This window comes from Artemia franciscana, chromosome 12 (assembly GCF_032884065.1).
Source record: "Artemia franciscana chromosome 12, ASM3288406v1, whole genome shotgun sequence".
NCBI classification, from domain to species: Eukaryota; Metazoa; Arthropoda; class Branchiopoda; order Anostraca; family Artemiidae; genus Artemia; species Artemia franciscana.
The window spans coordinates 5,324,136-5,341,550 of NC_088874.1; the positions used below are offsets into that span (position 1 = coordinate 5,324,136).

Consider the following 17,415-nt stretch of genomic DNA (forward strand, 5'->3'; position numbering starts at 1 on the left):
AATTAACCACAGGGAATCAAGTTGCTTTAAAACTGTAGGGTACGGAAAGTAAGCAAGGAGACATAAATAATTTCTTAGACCACACTGCTTTTCCATTTACGAAAAATTGATTGAAGAAAAAACGAGTTTAATTTCTATAAAGCAGTGAACAAAAATAAAATATATAAACTACAATTTAGCAAACAAAAATAAAAATACTCCGAATATTTCGGCCCCACGTCCGGGAGCCTTTCTCAGCGAAAAAAATGAAAATTAGAAACCAACAATTTAATAAATAAAATGCCACGACAAATAAAACACAATAAATAAATATAAACAATAAAATAAATAAGAAACAAACTCACATTATAAAACAAAACTCCTGCACTGATGGTAATAACTTCAGAATAAAACTAAAGCAATTGTATATAATGAAACTTTCCTCTGCTACATTCGGTGTATAAATGGGAATCTATTAAAAATGAAAATTATAAATACTTGCAACAACACGAAAACATACATTAGTAGTGAATTAATTTTTATTGAGGATATTCTAGTAGGAAATGGATATCCCGAAAATATGATTTCTCAAATAATTGAAAAAAGCAAAAAAAAAAGTTACTGGAACATATAAAATTGGAAGAAAATGGATGAAATCAAAAACCAAATTACGTAACTTTGCCTTATATCCCAAGGTTGTCACAGAAATTAAGGAGAGGATAAAAAAAAAAATATAATATAAAAACAGCTTTTAAATCAGGACAAAATATACGCTCATGGCTAAATAATGGAAAAGATAAAGTTCCAAGAAATATACAACAGGGGGTATACAAAATTCCATGGTCTTGTGGTAAATTTTATGTAGGTAGAACACAGCAGAATTTACAAAATAGGCTACAGCAACACAAAAATGCGATAGATTGCTCGCTAAGACAGAATAAAAAACCTGAAACTTTTGAATCCGCTATAGCGGAACACGTGTATAATTTTCCTCACCACAGTATTTTATTTGATCAGACAAAAATTGTTGATAAGTCTGTAGGACTTTAACAAAGTTTCATAGAAATTATAGAAATAAAAAAGATTATCTATGGGGTAATTAGTATCAATAGAGATGAAGGGGATTTTAAAATAAATTCAATTTATAATAATTTAATTAAAGACCAGTTAAAAACTTCAACGAGTATTGATTTGCATAATTGCCCCGAAACAAGTAATAACCTTGCGAACGAAAGTCAAAGCAAGGTCAATACTGTAAAAAGTCAACGGACGGCAGCTAAAATAGCAAATGAAAAAATCCATTCAATTTATGATTCATAACTTTATTTCATTAACCTGCAAGATTTTGATTGGATTTGGGGTTGGGTGACCTGTTTTCGTGTTGTTGCAAGTATTTATAATTTTCATTTTTAATAGATTCCCATTTATACACCAAATGTGGCAGAGGAAAGTTTCATTATATACAATTGATTTAGTTTTATTCTAAAATTATTACCGTCAGTGCAGGAGTTTTGTTTTATAATGTGAGTTTGTTTCTTATTTATTTTATTGATTATATTTATTTGTTGTGTTTTATTTGTCGTGGCATTTTATTTATTATGTCTTTCAAAAAGTCTTAAATTGTTGGTTTAAAATTTTTTTTTTTCGAAGAGAAAGGCTCCCGGACGTGGGGCCAAAATATTCGGAGTATTTTTATTTTTGTTAGCTAAAGTGTAGTTTATATATTTTATTTTTGTTCACTGCTTTATAGAAATTAAACCCGTTTATTCTTCAATCAGTTTTTCGTACAACGAGACATAATTCAGTGTTTTATATAGAAAGTATTGAGAGGATTATCCGGGCAGATGAATAAATAGTAGCCTAATTAGTGATCAAATGAAAGTTTCTAGAAACTGCGGAAACTGGGACTGAAGATTTGTACTACGGTTAAAAAAATCGCTACTTCCATCTAGCGTTTGACAGATCTTGCCGCTATTGTTTGCTTTCTTTAACTTAGCTAATATGCTAGTTTCAGAAACTGAGATCAAGTGCTTGTTACTATGGTAATATTGCCTTACGATTACACGAAAGAACTGAAGAAACGTCAAATACCAGACCAGGCATTGGTCACTTTTTCTTGGACAATAGTGCAAAATTTAACTATTTAAAGTTACCAAGATCTCATCGAGGTTTTCTTCTTAGGATTACGCAAGCATCACAACTAATAGCATAGGAAAGAAAAAAAAAAACAAGTATACAGTTAGATTACCCATCAGATACATTTCCAAAATTTGATTATCTCCACTGTCAAAGTTACATACAACTCACACCCTCCTAAAAGACCGACACGTAGTCCCTAACTATATGCAAAATGAATTTACCGATATATCTTGCTGAAAACAAACAGCCGGCAGAGACTTTGTTTTTACTTTTAGACGGAGGACTCGCAAAAACACGTGTTAGAAGACCAAACTTTGTGAAAAACTAGCACTTTACTGAAAAATAAGGGTTATTATATATATATATATTTATATATATATATATATATATATATATATATATTTATATATATATCTATATATATATATATATATATATATATATATATATATATATATATATATATATATATATATATATATATATATATATATATTTATATATATTTATATATATATTTATATATATATATTTATATATATACATATATATATATTTATATATATATATTTATATATGTATATATATATTTATATATATATTTATATATATATTTATATATATATTTATATATATATATATATATATATATATATATATATATATATATATATATATATATATATATATATATATATATATATATATATATATATATATATATATATATATATTTGCGATCTCATATAGACATCTAGAGTGGTAAAACTTTAAGGTGAAGATAGCAAAGATCATGACACATATGAGGAGGAAGAGGTATATTTGCGGATTAAGACCATTATTATATCCAGAAAGAGCCTAAAAAAGACATTAAGTAGGATCCACTTTATTCCTATGTAAGTAAAGAATTTATCTCCAAATTTATATAAAAAATTATTTTACAAAATCTAGAATGGGGTGTTTTTTTCAATTTCTTTAAGTGAGAATCAAAAAACAATGTAACTTGGAAAATCTAGGGGAAGGAAAAAAAATATAGGGGGATATACCCCTCGCCTAGATTATGTTCCGACAGAAACATGACTTGAATAATTCTTAAGGTCATTGTTTACAATTATCCTATCTGGAAGCAAAATTCATCGTAAATTTTGAATAAATATATGTTAATGACCAATATAAAATAAGGCGCTCACGTCCTTAGGCAATTGCTAGATAGAGAAATATAACATTCTATATAAATTGTATTACTTATAATTGTTTTAAAACATAGCCTACTTCTCAAGCGAAAAGATCAGTAAACAAAAAAACTGAAAAAAGTGATTACTGTTGCGTCTACACCCAACCGTGTAGTTTCCCCACGTGGGGCAGGTAACAGAACCGGAACCATGTCGTCACAAAAAGCAAGAATCAGGCTGTCTGCATAAAAATTAATTTTTAACCAAAAATTTAACTAATTAGGAGGCGTCTTGTAGCACGACGAGGAACGCGTTGTTGCTTGTAGGGGCAACAAATTTCTTAGGAAGTAAAGCATGCAAAAACTGATGAAATCCAGAAAACATTTGGCTACTGTGTTAATGTGAATATCCAACATCGGTGAATGTCCGACATATATTTTCTTCTTGGTTTTATTCAGCGTTGCCAGTCACCTTTTTTAGTGTTATGGAAAGTTTCATGGTGACAGGTTTATCTAGGTTAGATTTCTAATCCATTTCTAAGATTTACAATCTAATCTAACCTAATCTAACTTACTTGCACAAGCCTGAAAATGCTGGTTCGCAAAGCTAATTGAATCCAGGCAGAAAAAAGGAATTTCTAACAGTCACCGTCGAATGACGGCATTAACCAGATTTCGGATATTCACAGTAACAACTTTACTACAAAGACTATCCTTTCTTCTGGAAAAGAAAGATCCAAGTTCGAGTCACTATGTAGATAAAAACAAAAGGAGAATGTTAGGTGTGAAGACTTTTTGAATCATTACCTTCTGTGAATTATGTACAACTACTAAAACTCACTGCAGCACCAAGCTGCCTAACTCATAGCTAGGGACGCTTCTCCTCCGTACATTAACAACATATCTAGAGCCACCCTCTTTACACCTTTCCTAAAATTTCTAATTTCCCTTAAGTCCTCCCTTATGAATTCGCTCGTCTAACTTGGAGAAAACTTGTATTCCCTTTGTCCGTGGATAGTTGGCTCATAGTAGTATGTTTGATTGTCTGCCATTTTTCATTCTTAGCACGGGTCCTAGCCATCTCAACCTTTCTCTCATTCTAACACTTTAAAGCAGTATCGAATCCAATTTCCCTACAACTTATGGATTGAAACACGATTAGTCCAGCGGGTTCACTTAAAGGAATATTTATCCTTGTCCAAGGAAGTGCAAGGGGGGGGGGGCACCATCTTGTGTTTTCGCACAGCCTTCCTGTTTACCTGCCGCAGATTTCTTCGGGTACCCATTTACAGCTAGTTTGACTTTGGCTGAGCTTATAAATGTCATTGACCCTCATCCCAAACTAAATAATTGGGTCCTTAAAAATTCAAACGACAAAATAAATCAGGCATAATTTCACTTCACCCGGCCTGTCAGTTTTTCTGGTAGAATATTTTTTTTTAATATTGAAGTTGCTTTTCCGAATTTTCTATTAATCAAAAAAAAAACAAGAGCTAAGAGCTCATATGGCACTTGTGACGAGCCAAAAAGAGCTAAGAGCCAAGAGATCATATGGTATGAGCTCTAACAAAATTCTATGAATCAATAGATTGATTTAAAAAGGATAAGAGGCTTAATGCTGGTCAGGATTTAAAATAAGAGTTCTGAGTCACGATGTCCTTCTAAATATCAAAATTCATTAAGATCCGATCACCCAGTCGTAAGTTATAAATACATAATTTTTTCTAATTTTTCCTCTCCCTTTAGCCCCCTAGATGGTCGAATCTGGGAAAACGACTTTATCAAGTCAAATTGTGCAGCTCCCTGACATGCCTACCAATTTTCATCGCCCTAGCACGTCCAGAAGCACCAAACTCGCCAAATCACTGAACCCCTCCCCCAACTCCTCCAAAGAGAGCAAATCCAGTACGATTCTGTCAATCACGTATCAAGGACATTTTTTTATTCTATCCACCAAGCTTCATCCCGATTCCTCCATTCCAAGTGTTTTTCCAAGATTTCCCCCTCCAACTCCCCCCAATGTCAAGAGATCTGGTCGGGATTTGAAATAAGAGCTCTGAGACATGAATCCCTTCTAAAAATCAAATTTCATTAAGATCCGATCATCTATTCGTAAGATAAAAATACCCGAATTTTCACGTTTTCCAAGAATTCCGGTTTCCCCCTCCAACTCCCCCAAATGTCACATAATCTGGTCGGAATTTAAAATTAGAACTTTAAAGTACAAGATCCTTCTAAATATCAAATTTCATTAAGATCTGGTCACCCTTTCGTAAGTTACACCCCCCCCCCCCAATTCCACCATAGAGAGCAGATCCGGTCCGGTTATGTCAGTCACGTATCTTAGACAGGTTTCTATTCTTCACATCCAGTTTCATCCTGATCTCACCACTTGAAGTATTTTCTAAGATTTCCGGTCCCCCCCAACTGCCCCCCCCCCCAATTACGCTTGATCCGGTCGAGATTTAAAATAAGAGATCTGAGTTACGAGGTCCTTCTAAATATGAAGTTTCATGAAGATCCGATCACTCCTTCGTAAGTTAAAAATGCGTAATTTTTTCTTATTTTTCAGAATTAACCCCCCCCCCCCCCGATAGAGCAGATCCGTTCCAATTATGTAAATCACGTATGTAAGACTTCTGCTCATTTTTCCCACCAAGTTTCATCCCGATCCCTCCAATCTAAGCGTTTTCCATGATTTTAGGTTACCCCACCCCAAACTTCCCCCAATGTCACCAGATCCGGTCAGGATTTAAAATAAGAGCTTTGAGACACGATATCCTTTTAAATATCAAATTTCATTGAGATCCGATCACCCGTTCGTAAGTTGAAAATACCTCATTTTTTCTACTTTTTCAGAATCAACCCCTCCCCCAACTACCCCAAAGAGAGCGGATCCGTTCCGGTTATGTCAATCATGTATCTAGGACTTGTGCTTATTTTCCCACCAAGTTTCATCCCGATCCCTATACTCTAAGTGTTTTCCAAGTTTGAGGTTTCCCCCTCCCAACTCCTCCCCCCCCCCCAATGTCACCAGATCCGGTCGGGATTTAAAATAAGAGCTCTGAGACACAATATCCTTCTAAATATCAAATTTCATTGACATCCGATCACCCGTTCGTAAGTTAAACACACCTCTTTTTTTCTAATTTTTCAGAAATAACCCCCCCCCCCAACTACCTCAAAAAGAGCGGATCCGTTCCGTTTATGTCAATCATGTATCTAGGACTTGTGCTTATTTTTCCCATCAAGTTATTCCGATCCCTCCACTCTAAGTGTTTTCCAAGATTTTAGGTTTCCCCCCTCCAGCTCCATCCATTGTCATCAGATCCGGTCGGGATTTAAAATAAGAGCTTTGAGTCACAATATCATTCCAAACATCAAATTTCATTAAGATCCCATCACCCGCTCATAAGTTAAAAATACTTCATTTTTCCTATTTTTTTTTCAAATTTTCCGGCCCCCACTCCCCCCCCAGATGGTCAAATCGGGAAAACGACTATTTCTAATTTAATCTGATCAGGTCCCTGATACTCTTGCCAAAATTCATTGTCCTAGCTTACCTGGAAGTGCCTAAAGTAGCAAAACCGGGACCGACAGACAGACCGACAGAATTTGCGATTGCTATATGTCACTTGGTTAATACCAAGTGCCATAAAAAGTAACAATAATAATAAGGGGCTCCAATTACCTGTAAGTCCTTCGTAAGACCCCTTCCCAGTCCATTTGGAGACAGCCTGTCCTTGATAGGGTCCATTGAATGGAAGGAACTAAAAGCATGATCTTTTGATAGAGGTTTGGATGTTAGGATGACGAACTTTGGAAGATATGAAGAGAATTCGAATGTTGTAGAATAATAGTAACTGTGCGAATGGAATAGTAAAGGATTACTATAGAATAGTAACCCAACTGCGCTTATTTGAGGGTCAAGCACCGGGAGTTCTTCTCCACCTTCGATGACCCCAACATCCCCCATCCCATAATATGTGCATGATTCTACATGGGATAGACTGTGATATCCATATAAGACTACATAACAAAATGCTGTCAGGTTAAAAAACATTTTTTCTCCGTAATACCTCGCTCTTTGTACTAATGTTTGAATTTTTGTTTCAATTATTTATGAATGACTCATGTTTTTATCAGAATAATACCCTTTTTAAAGGTTCTAAAACAAATGTAGATTAAAGAGCGCATTGAGGAGGAGGCAACCTTCCTCATATACGTCATAACTTCTGTTTGTGCGTTTTAATGTTGCTCCGTAAATTCAGTTGAAAAGACTTGTTATTTTCATTTAATTCTAATAGTTTTTAAATAATGTCAGGATATCAAAGGGAAAATTCCCTTTCCCAAAAAAATTCCTCGAAGGAAAGATCCTTCCACGAGCCTATATGGACACTGTTCGACATGAAATCCCCAAAGCCGTATCCACGACTTTTGTTTGAGAGGTTATTTTTTGGTCAAGGACAAAAATCTTTGACATCAAAAATCTCACTGATATTTAATTTCCCTTGATTTCCGGAAATATTTCCGCTGTTAAAAATAAAGAGTGACATTAAACCCCAAAATGAGAAGAACTCATAACGAATAGGAGGGGTACTTCCTCTACCTCGTCTCCACCTCCATCTCATCGTTTTAGTAACTTCAGAGGGTTCTAATTCGATTAGAAATTGAGAGACCATATCCCTTTTATAAGTCAAAAGTGACTTGAAATATATATATATATATATATATATATATATAAATGATGACCGGGAACCTCAAAGAGAAATTAAAGACTGGGAAACCCGGACACAAATCACGACCAGGACACAGGGAATATAAATGACGACCGGGACACAGGGACACAAACACAACGGGGACGCCGGGGGCACAAGCGGGATATATAAATGACGACCGGGACACAGGGATTGTTTGAATAGATATTACAGACCGGGACACCGGGACACAAATGACGACCGGGACACCGGGACACAGGGAATATAAATGACAACCGGGACACTCAAAGAGAAATTACAAACTGGGACACCAGGACAAAAATGACGACCTGGACACAGGGAATATAAATGACGACCGGGACACAGGGACACATCATTAGAATAATGAGGTATAGATCTGGATACGGATTGTTTTTCCCATGGACAATTACATGTTGCATGTTCAAGAGTCAGTAAACCTGACAATCTATTTATATTCATAGACAATGAAACAGCGAAGAATGTTGTATATTCGCATGTTTTACGTAGTTAAAAACACACATATATATATATATATATATATATATATATATATATATATATATATATATATATATATATATATATATATATATATATATATATATATATATATATATATATATATATATATATATATATATATATATATATATATATACATATATATATTCACAGTTGGGACACAGGGACACAACTACAATGGCGCGTAACTAATATGGCACGTAACGACTTACGCGCGCGGGGGGGCTTGGGGGGCGCGAAGGGCCCCACCAACTAGGTGTTGGGGTGGCGCAAAGCGCCACCCCAACAGCTAGTATGTATATATATATACATATATATATATATATATATATATATATATATATATATATATATATATATATATATATATATATATATATATATATATATATATGTATATATATATATATATATATATGTATATATATATATATATATATATATATATATATATATATATATATATATATATATATATATATATATATATATATATATATATATATATATGTATACATGTATATATATATATATATATATATATATATATATATATATATATATATATGTATATATATATATATATATATATATATATATATATAGCCACATCTCCTCCAAATTCTGCTACATGATGTACAGGAAATATAATCAAACAAATGCACAAACTAAAAATTAGGGGATTGATTTGAGATCTCATATAGACATCTAGAGTGATAAAACTTTAATGAGAGGATGGAAATGATCATGACATATTTGACATGACATATATGATGGGGGGATGGGTATATTTACGATTAAGACGACTATTATATCCAGAAAGAGACGAAAAGAGGCATTGAGTAGGGTCCACTTTGTTCCTATGTAAGTAAAGAATTTATCTCCAAATTTATACAAAAAGTTATTTTTTAATATCTATAATGGGGTGGGGTTTCTGTAATTTCTTTAAGCAAGAATCACAAAACAATATAACTTTCAAAATCGATGGGGAGGAGCAACAAATATAGGGGGACATCCCCCTTACCAAGATTGTGTTCCAAAAAAAATGTGACTAATAGTTCTTAAAGTCATTGTTTATAATTATCCTATCTGGAAGCAAAATTTATCGTACATTTTGCTTAAATATCTGTTAATGATCAATATAAACTATGTCGTTCAGGTCGATAGTCAATTGCTAGAAAAAGAAACATAGCATGCTATATAAATTGTATTACTTATGATTGTTTTAAAACTTAGGCTACTTCTCAAGCGAAAAGATCAGTAAAAAAAAAGAAAGAAAAAAATTGATTACTGATGCGTCTACCCCCAACCGTGGTTTCCCCAAGTAGGGCAGGTAACAGAACTGGAACCATGTCGTCACAAAAATTATGAATCAGGCAGGCTGTCTGCAAATAAATTCATTTTTAACCAAAAATTCAACTAATTAGGAGGGGTCTTGTTGCACGATGAGGAATGCATTGTTCCTTGTAGGGGCAACACATTTCTTAGGAGGTAAAGGATGCAAAAACTGATGAAATCCAGTACACATTTGGTTATTGTGTTACTGTGAATATCCAACATTGGTGAGTGTCGATATTCGCCAGCGAATGTTGACATTAACTGCTGAATATCCGACATACATTTTCCCTCCTTGGTTTTATTCAGCGTTGCCAGTCAACTTTTTCAGTTTTATGCACGGTTTGATTGTGACTGGTTTATCTAGGTTAGATTTTTAACTCATTTCTAAGATTTATAACTTAATTTAACCTAACTTTTACCAACACAGCTTGCATAAAACTAAAAATCCTGATTCGTAAAGCTAATTGAATCCAAACAGAGAAAATAGAATTTCGGACAGTCACCGATGAATGACGACATTAACCAGATTTCGGAAATTATGAATGACGACATTAACCAGATTTCGGAAATTAACAGTAACAACTTTACTACAATGACTATCCTTTCTCATGGAAAAGAAAGATCAAAGATCGAGTCACTCTGTAGATACAAACAAAAGGAGACCGTTTCCCTTAAATCCTCCCTTATGAACTCACCCGCCTAATTTGAGGATGCCTTGCATTCCCTTTGGCCCTGGATAGTTGGCTGACAAGTAGAATATTTGATTTTCTGCCATTTTTCATTCGTAGCCTGGGTCCTAGTCATCTCAACCTCTCTTTCATTCTAACACTTTAAAGCAGTATCGAATCCAATTTTCCCTACAACTTATGGTTTGAAACACGATTATTCAGGCGGGCTCACTTAAAGGAGTATTTATCTTTAAATGAGTTTCACCGGCTGCGGGCATGGATGCATCCCCTTCCATTTTTTCGGAAACCTCCGAACAATTATCAAATAAGCTTCTCCTGTTTTAGGAATTTCTAGTTTCCCTCCTTCTCTGAACTTGCCCATAATAAAAACAAGGTAGGTAAAGAAAAAAGTAAAGAATACGCCACAGTACTTTACAGTCCCTACCGGCAGTTCTACTCTCCGGTTCTTGGCCCTTCAGCCAGGAGTTGCAATGGGGGCTGGGGGCCAACAATCTTGTTTTCGCACACCCTTTCCGTTTACCTTCCCCAGAATTCTTCTGGTACCCATTTACAGCTGCGTTGACTCTGGCTGAGCTTACAGAGTCAAGCCACTGACCCCCGTCCCACACTAAATAATTGGGTCCGTTCAAAATAAATAGGACAAAATAGATCAGGCGTAATGATACTTCTCCAGGTCTGTCGTATTTTACTGGTAGATTAAATTTAAAAGAAAAACATGTTTTTTTTTATTTGAAAGTAATACCTCGCTATTTATACTAAAGCTTAAATTTAGTCCCAATTCCTTAAGAATAACCCCTGAATAAAAAAGGCCGTAGAATAAAAAGTTAAAATTAATAAATTTACTTTATCGCAAAGAGCGAGGTATTAGGAGGAGGTGACCCCTCATATGAGTAATAATTTCTGTTCGTTTTAAGTTTTAATGCTGCTCCTTACTTTCAGTTGAAAAGACTTTTTCATATTGATTTTTTAATTTTTTTTTCAATACTAAAAAAAATCCAGCCTCCATGGAAATTTTCTTCCACCATGACAAATTCCTCCATGGAAAGTTCTTCCCGCATAAACCCCTCCCCCCAAACCAAAAGAAAAATCTCCCTGAAAGCGTGTGTACACTTCCCAATAACGATTACAATATGTAAACACTGGTCAAAGTTTGTAAGTTGCAGCCCCTCTCACGGGGACTGTGCGGGAGTACTGCGTCCACAAAGACATAGTTGTTAGGTTTTTCGACTATGCTGAATTTATGGCTATCTAAGAATTTGGATCCAGTGACTTTGGGGGAAAATTGAGCGTGGGAGGGGGCCTAGGTGCCTTCCCATTTTTAATCAATTAAAAACAACACTAGAACTTTTAATTTCCGTTAGAATGAGAACTCCCGCGACATTCTAGGACTACGGGGTCAGGTCGATTACCCCTGGAAAAGAATAAACAAACAAATAAACAAACAACCACCCATGATCGTGTGACAAATGGTGATCTTGTTGTCTTGTCTTGTGGCAAAAAATACAAAATTCCACAGTTTTGTAGATAAAAGCTAGAAACTTCTGCTGTATGATTATCTGATACGGTAAATCTGACAGTGTGATTTTTGTTAAGATTCCATTACTTTTAAGGGGTGTTTCCCCCTATTTTCAAAATTAAGGCAAATATTCTCAGGCTCGTAACTTTTGATATTTTGGTGTAGCTATTGGTATCAAAAAAGTTTCGGTTACTATTGAGCCAAATCGCTCTTTACTACATTTCTACATTTCTATATAAACTGAACTCCAAATGTGCTGGGTTTGAAAGAATTTAATGCTTTTGGATGGTCAAATTTTTTTGTTGTTAAGCAGTTATATTACTTTAAACCCTAAATGCAATTCTATTAAAATGCAATTCTTTTCGTGTAAGAACTGTAATAAAAAGTCCGTTTTGTAGAGTTTCTGTTACTATTGAGCCGAGTCGTGCCTTACTATATTTCGTTACCACTAACTGTTTGAATAGTTGCTTTTTTAATATGGAATTGATTTTCCGGAATTTTCAATTAATAGAAAAAAGTAACAATAATAAAAAGAGGCTCCAATTACCTGTCAATCCTTCATAAGACCCCTTCCCAGTCCACTTGGAGACAGCCTGCCCTTAATTGGGTCCATTGAGTGGATGGAACTAAAAGCATCATCTTTTGATAGAAGTTTGGATGGTAGGATGACGAACTTTGGACGCTATAAAGAGAATTCAACAATTTTAGAATTATACTAACTGGGCAATGGGAATAGTAACTAATCACAATAGAATAGTAGTCAAACTGGACTTGATTGAGGGTCAAGCACCGGGATGCTCCTTCGACCTCCGATGAGCCTGACATCCCCAATCCCGTAACATGTGCAAGATTCTTCATGGGATATACTGTATTGTCCGTATTAACTGAAAGTATTGAGTAGCATAACAATAGCTTGGAGCTCATTTGGCACTTGTTGTGACAGAAGAGCCAAGAGCTCCCATGGTATGAGCTCTAGCAAAATTGTAAGAATCAATAGATTGATTTAAAAAGAAAATAAGAGGCTTAATGCCAGTCGGAACTTAAAATAAGAGCTCTGAGTCACGATATCCTTCTAAATATCAAAATTCATTAAGATCCGATCACCCACTCTTAAGTTACAAAGACCTCATTTTTTCTAATTCTTCCTCTCCCTTCAGCCCTCCAGATAGTCTAATCGGGGAAAACGACTTTATCAAGTCAATTTGTGCAGCTCCCTGACACGCCTACCAATTTTCATCGTCCTAGCACGTCAAGAAGCACCAAACTCGCCAAAGCACTGAACCCCAACCCCTAGTTCCCCCAAAGAGAACGAATCCGGTACGGTTACGTCAATTACGTATCTACTACGTTTACTTATTCTATCCAACAAGTTTCATCCAGAATCCTCCACTCTAAGCGTTTTCAACGATTTTCGATTTACCCCTCTTAACTCCTCCCAATGTCAAAAGATCTGGTCAGAATTTGAAATAAAAGCTCTGAGACATGTGTTCCTTCTAAATATCAAGTTTCATTAAGATCCGGCCACCCGTTCGTAAGTTAAAAATACCTCAATTTTTCAAATTTTTACAGATTAAAATCCTCCAGCTCCTCCAAAGAGAACGGATCCGTTCCAATTATGTCAATCACGTATCTAGAACTTGTGCTTATTCTTCCCATCAAGTTTCATCCCGATCTCTCTACTCTATGCATTTTCTGAGATTTCTGTTTCCCCCCTCCAACCCCCAATTTCTCCGGATCCGATTCGAGTCGAAAAGCATCTGAGATATAGGATCCTTCTATATATCAAGTTTCATGAAAATCCGATCACCTATTCGTTCTATAAAGATACCCCAATTTTCATGTTTTCTAAGAATTCCGGTTTCCCCATCCAACTCCCCCAATGTCACAGGATCTGGTCGGAATTTACAATAAGAGCTCTAAAGCACATGATTTTTCTAAACGAAATTTCATTAAGATCTGATCACCCGTTCGTAAGTTACAAATACCTCATTTTTTTCTAATCCCCCCCCCAACTCTACTAAAGAGATCCAATGCGGTCCGGTTATGTCAGTCACGTATCTTAGACTTGTTTTTATTCTTCCCAAAAGTTTCATCCTGATCTCTCCGCTTTAAGTATTTTCCATGATTTCTGGTCCCCCTCCCCCCAATGACGCTGGATCCGGTCGGAATTTAAAATAAGAGATCTGATTGACGAGGTCCTTTAAATATAAAGTTTCATTAAGATCCGATAACTCCTTCGTAAGTTGAAAATACAACATTTTTTTCCAATTCTTCAGAATTGACCCTCCTCCTCCCCCCCTCAACTCCCTCAAATAGAGCGGATCCATTCCGATTATGTCAATCACGCACCTAAGACTTCTGCTTATTTTCCCCACCAAGTTTCATCCCGATCCCTCCACTCTAAGTGTTTTCCAAGATTTTAGATCCTCCCCCCAAATATCACCGGATTTGGTCGGGATTTAAAATAAGAGCTCTGAGAGACGATATCATTCTAAATATCAAATTTCGCTAAGATCCGATCACTCGTTCGTAGGTTAAAAATACCTCTTTTTTCTAATTTTTCGGAATTAACCCCCCCCCCACCCCCAACTACTTCCAAAGAGAGTGGATCCGTTCTGGTTATGTCAATCACGTATCTAGGATTTGTGCTTATTTTTCCCATGAAGTTCCACCCCGATCCCTCAACTCCAAACGTTTTCTAATATTTTAGCCCCCCCCCCCCCCCAATGTCACCAGAATCGGTCAGGATTTGAAATAAGGGCTCTGAGACACTACATCCTTCCAAACATCAAATTTCATCAAGATCTGATCATCCGTTCCAAGTTACAAATACCTCATTTTTTCTAATTTTTCCAACTGACCCCCCACAACCCAGATGGTCAAATCGGGGAAACAACAATTTTTAATTTAATCTGGTCTGGTTCCTGATACGCCTGCCAAATTTCATCGTCCTAGCTTACCTGGTAGTGCCTAAAGTAGCAAAACTGGGACAGACAGACAGACCGACAGACAAACAAACAGAATTTGCGACCGCTATATGTCACTTGTTAGATACCAACTGCCATAAAAACTTAAAACGAACAGAAGCTATTCTGTATATGAACAGGGTTGCCCCCTCCTCAATACCACTCTTTTTGCGCTAAAGACTTTTTGTTCCAATAATTTAGGAATGACTCTTGTTTTTATTAGAATAATAGCCTTTTCTAAAGGTTCTAAAAAAAACTTTAGCATAAAGAGCACACTGAGGAGGGGCAACCCTCCTCATATACGTTATAATGTCTGTTTGTTTAAGTTTTAATTTTGCTTCATAATTTCAGTTGAAAATATTTATTATTATTTAATTCTGATAGTTGTTAAATAATGCCAGGAAACCAAAAGGAAAACCCTTTCCTGAATGAAAATTGATCGATGGAAAGATCCTTCGACGAGCCTATATGTACACTATTCGACTTGAAATCCCCATGGCCGTATCCAGGACTTTTGTATGGGTGGGAAGGTTTTGGTGAGGCGGGGAGGTTTTATTTATTTGTATAAATAACAAGAGCTAAGAGCTCATATGGTACTTGTGACGAGGCAAGAAATCAGAGGCTTAATGCCGGTCAGGATTTAAAATAAGAGCTCTGAGTCACGATGTCCTTCTAAATATCAAAATTCATTAAGATCCGATCACCAACTCTTAAGTTATAAATACCTCATTTTTTCTAATTTTTCCTCTCCCTTTAGCCCTCCAGATGGTCAAATCTAGGAAAACGACTTCATCATGTCAATTTGTGCAGCTCGCTGACACGCCTACCAATTTTCATCGTCCTAGCTCGTCAAGAAGCAACAAAATCGCCAAAGCACTGAACCCCTCCCCCCGCAGCTCCCCCAAAAGAGAGCGAATCAAGAACGGTTACGTCAATGTATCTACGGTTACATATCTACAACATTTGCTTATTCTATCTACCAAGCTTCATCCCGATTCCTCCACTCTAAGCGTTTTCCAAGATTTCCGATTTCCCCCTCCAACTCCCCTCAATGTCAACAGATCTGGTCGGGATTTGAGATAAGAGCTCTGAGACATGAATTCCTTCTAAATATCAAATTTCATTAAGATCCGGTCACCCGTTCTTAAGATGAAAACACCTCAATTTTTCTAGATTTTCCAAATTAACACCTCCCAGCTCCTCCAAAGAGAACGGGTTCGGTCCATCTAGAGCTTGTGCTTATTCTTCCCATCAAGTTTCATCCCGATCTGTCCACTCTAAGCGTTTTCCGAGATTTCTGTTTCCCTCCTCCAACCTCCTATGTCCCCAGATCCAATTCGAGTCAAAAATGGAGCATCTGAGACACAATATACTTCTATATATCAAGTTTCATTAAGATCCGATCACCTATTCGTAAGATAAAAATACCCCAAATTTCACGTTCTCCAAGAATTCCGGATTCCCCCTCCAACTCTTCCCAATGTCACAGGATCTGGTCGGATTTCAAAATACGAGCTTTAAAGCTCAAGATCCTTCCAAATATCAAATTTCATTGAGATCTGGTCACCCGTTCGTAAGTTACAAATAGCTAATTTTTCCGAATTGCCCCCCCCCCCAACTCCACCCAAGAGAACGGATCCAGTCCGGTTATGTTAGTCACGTATCTTAGACTTGTTTTTATTCTTCCCATCCAGTTCCATCCTGATCTCTCCGCTTTAAGTAGTTTCTGAGATTTTCGTCCCCCAACGCCCAACCACCCCCCCTCCCCCAATGACGCTGGATCCGGTTGAAATTTAAAACAAGAGATCTGAGTTACAAGGTCCTTCTCAACATGAAGTTTCATGAAGTGGAAAATACGTCATTTTCAAATTTTTCAGAATTAACCCCCCCCCCCCAACAGAGTGGATCCGTTCCAATTGTGTCAATCACATATCTAAGACTTCTGCTTATTTTTCCCACCAAGTTTCATCCCGATCCCTCCACTCTAGGCGTTTTCCAGGATTTTAGGTTCCCCCAAAACTCCCCCCAATGTCACCAGATCCGGTCGGTATTTAAAATAAGAGTTTTGAGACACGATATCCTTCTAAATATCAAATTTCATTGAGATCCGATCACCCGTTCGAAAGTTAAAATAGTTCATTTTTTCAAATTTTTCAGAATTCAATCCCCCCCACCCCCCACCCCAAAGAAAACGGATCCGTCCCGGTTATGTCAATCATGTATCTAGGATTTGTGCTTTTTTTTTTTCATTTCGATTCCTCCACTCTAAGTGTTTACCCAGATTTTAGGTTTTTCCCTCCCAACTCCCCCCCCCCTCGTCACCAGATCCGGTCGGGATTTAAAATAAGAACTCTAA

General features: G+C 36.1%; 1 long non-coding RNA gene across 6 annotated transcripts in view; it reads right to left on the bottom strand.

The window, feature by feature from the left end:
• The window catches only part of LOC136033609 (uncharacterized), a 59,546-nt gene that overhangs the window by 11,764 nt on the left and 30,367 nt on the right, over positions 1-17,415 (bottom strand). For 4 of the 6 annotated variants that reach the window (XR_010618971.1, XR_010618970.1, XR_010618966.1 and 1 more), the window contains one exon: positions 12,641-12,775. This is a non-coding gene — a long non-coding RNA (uncharacterized LOC136033609). Of the gene's footprint in view, positions 1-344; positions 452-6,980; positions 7,060-12,640; positions 12,776-17,415 lie in introns of all 6 variants that reach the window. The other 2 variants (XR_010618969.1, XR_010618967.1) reach the window with 2 other exon arrangements.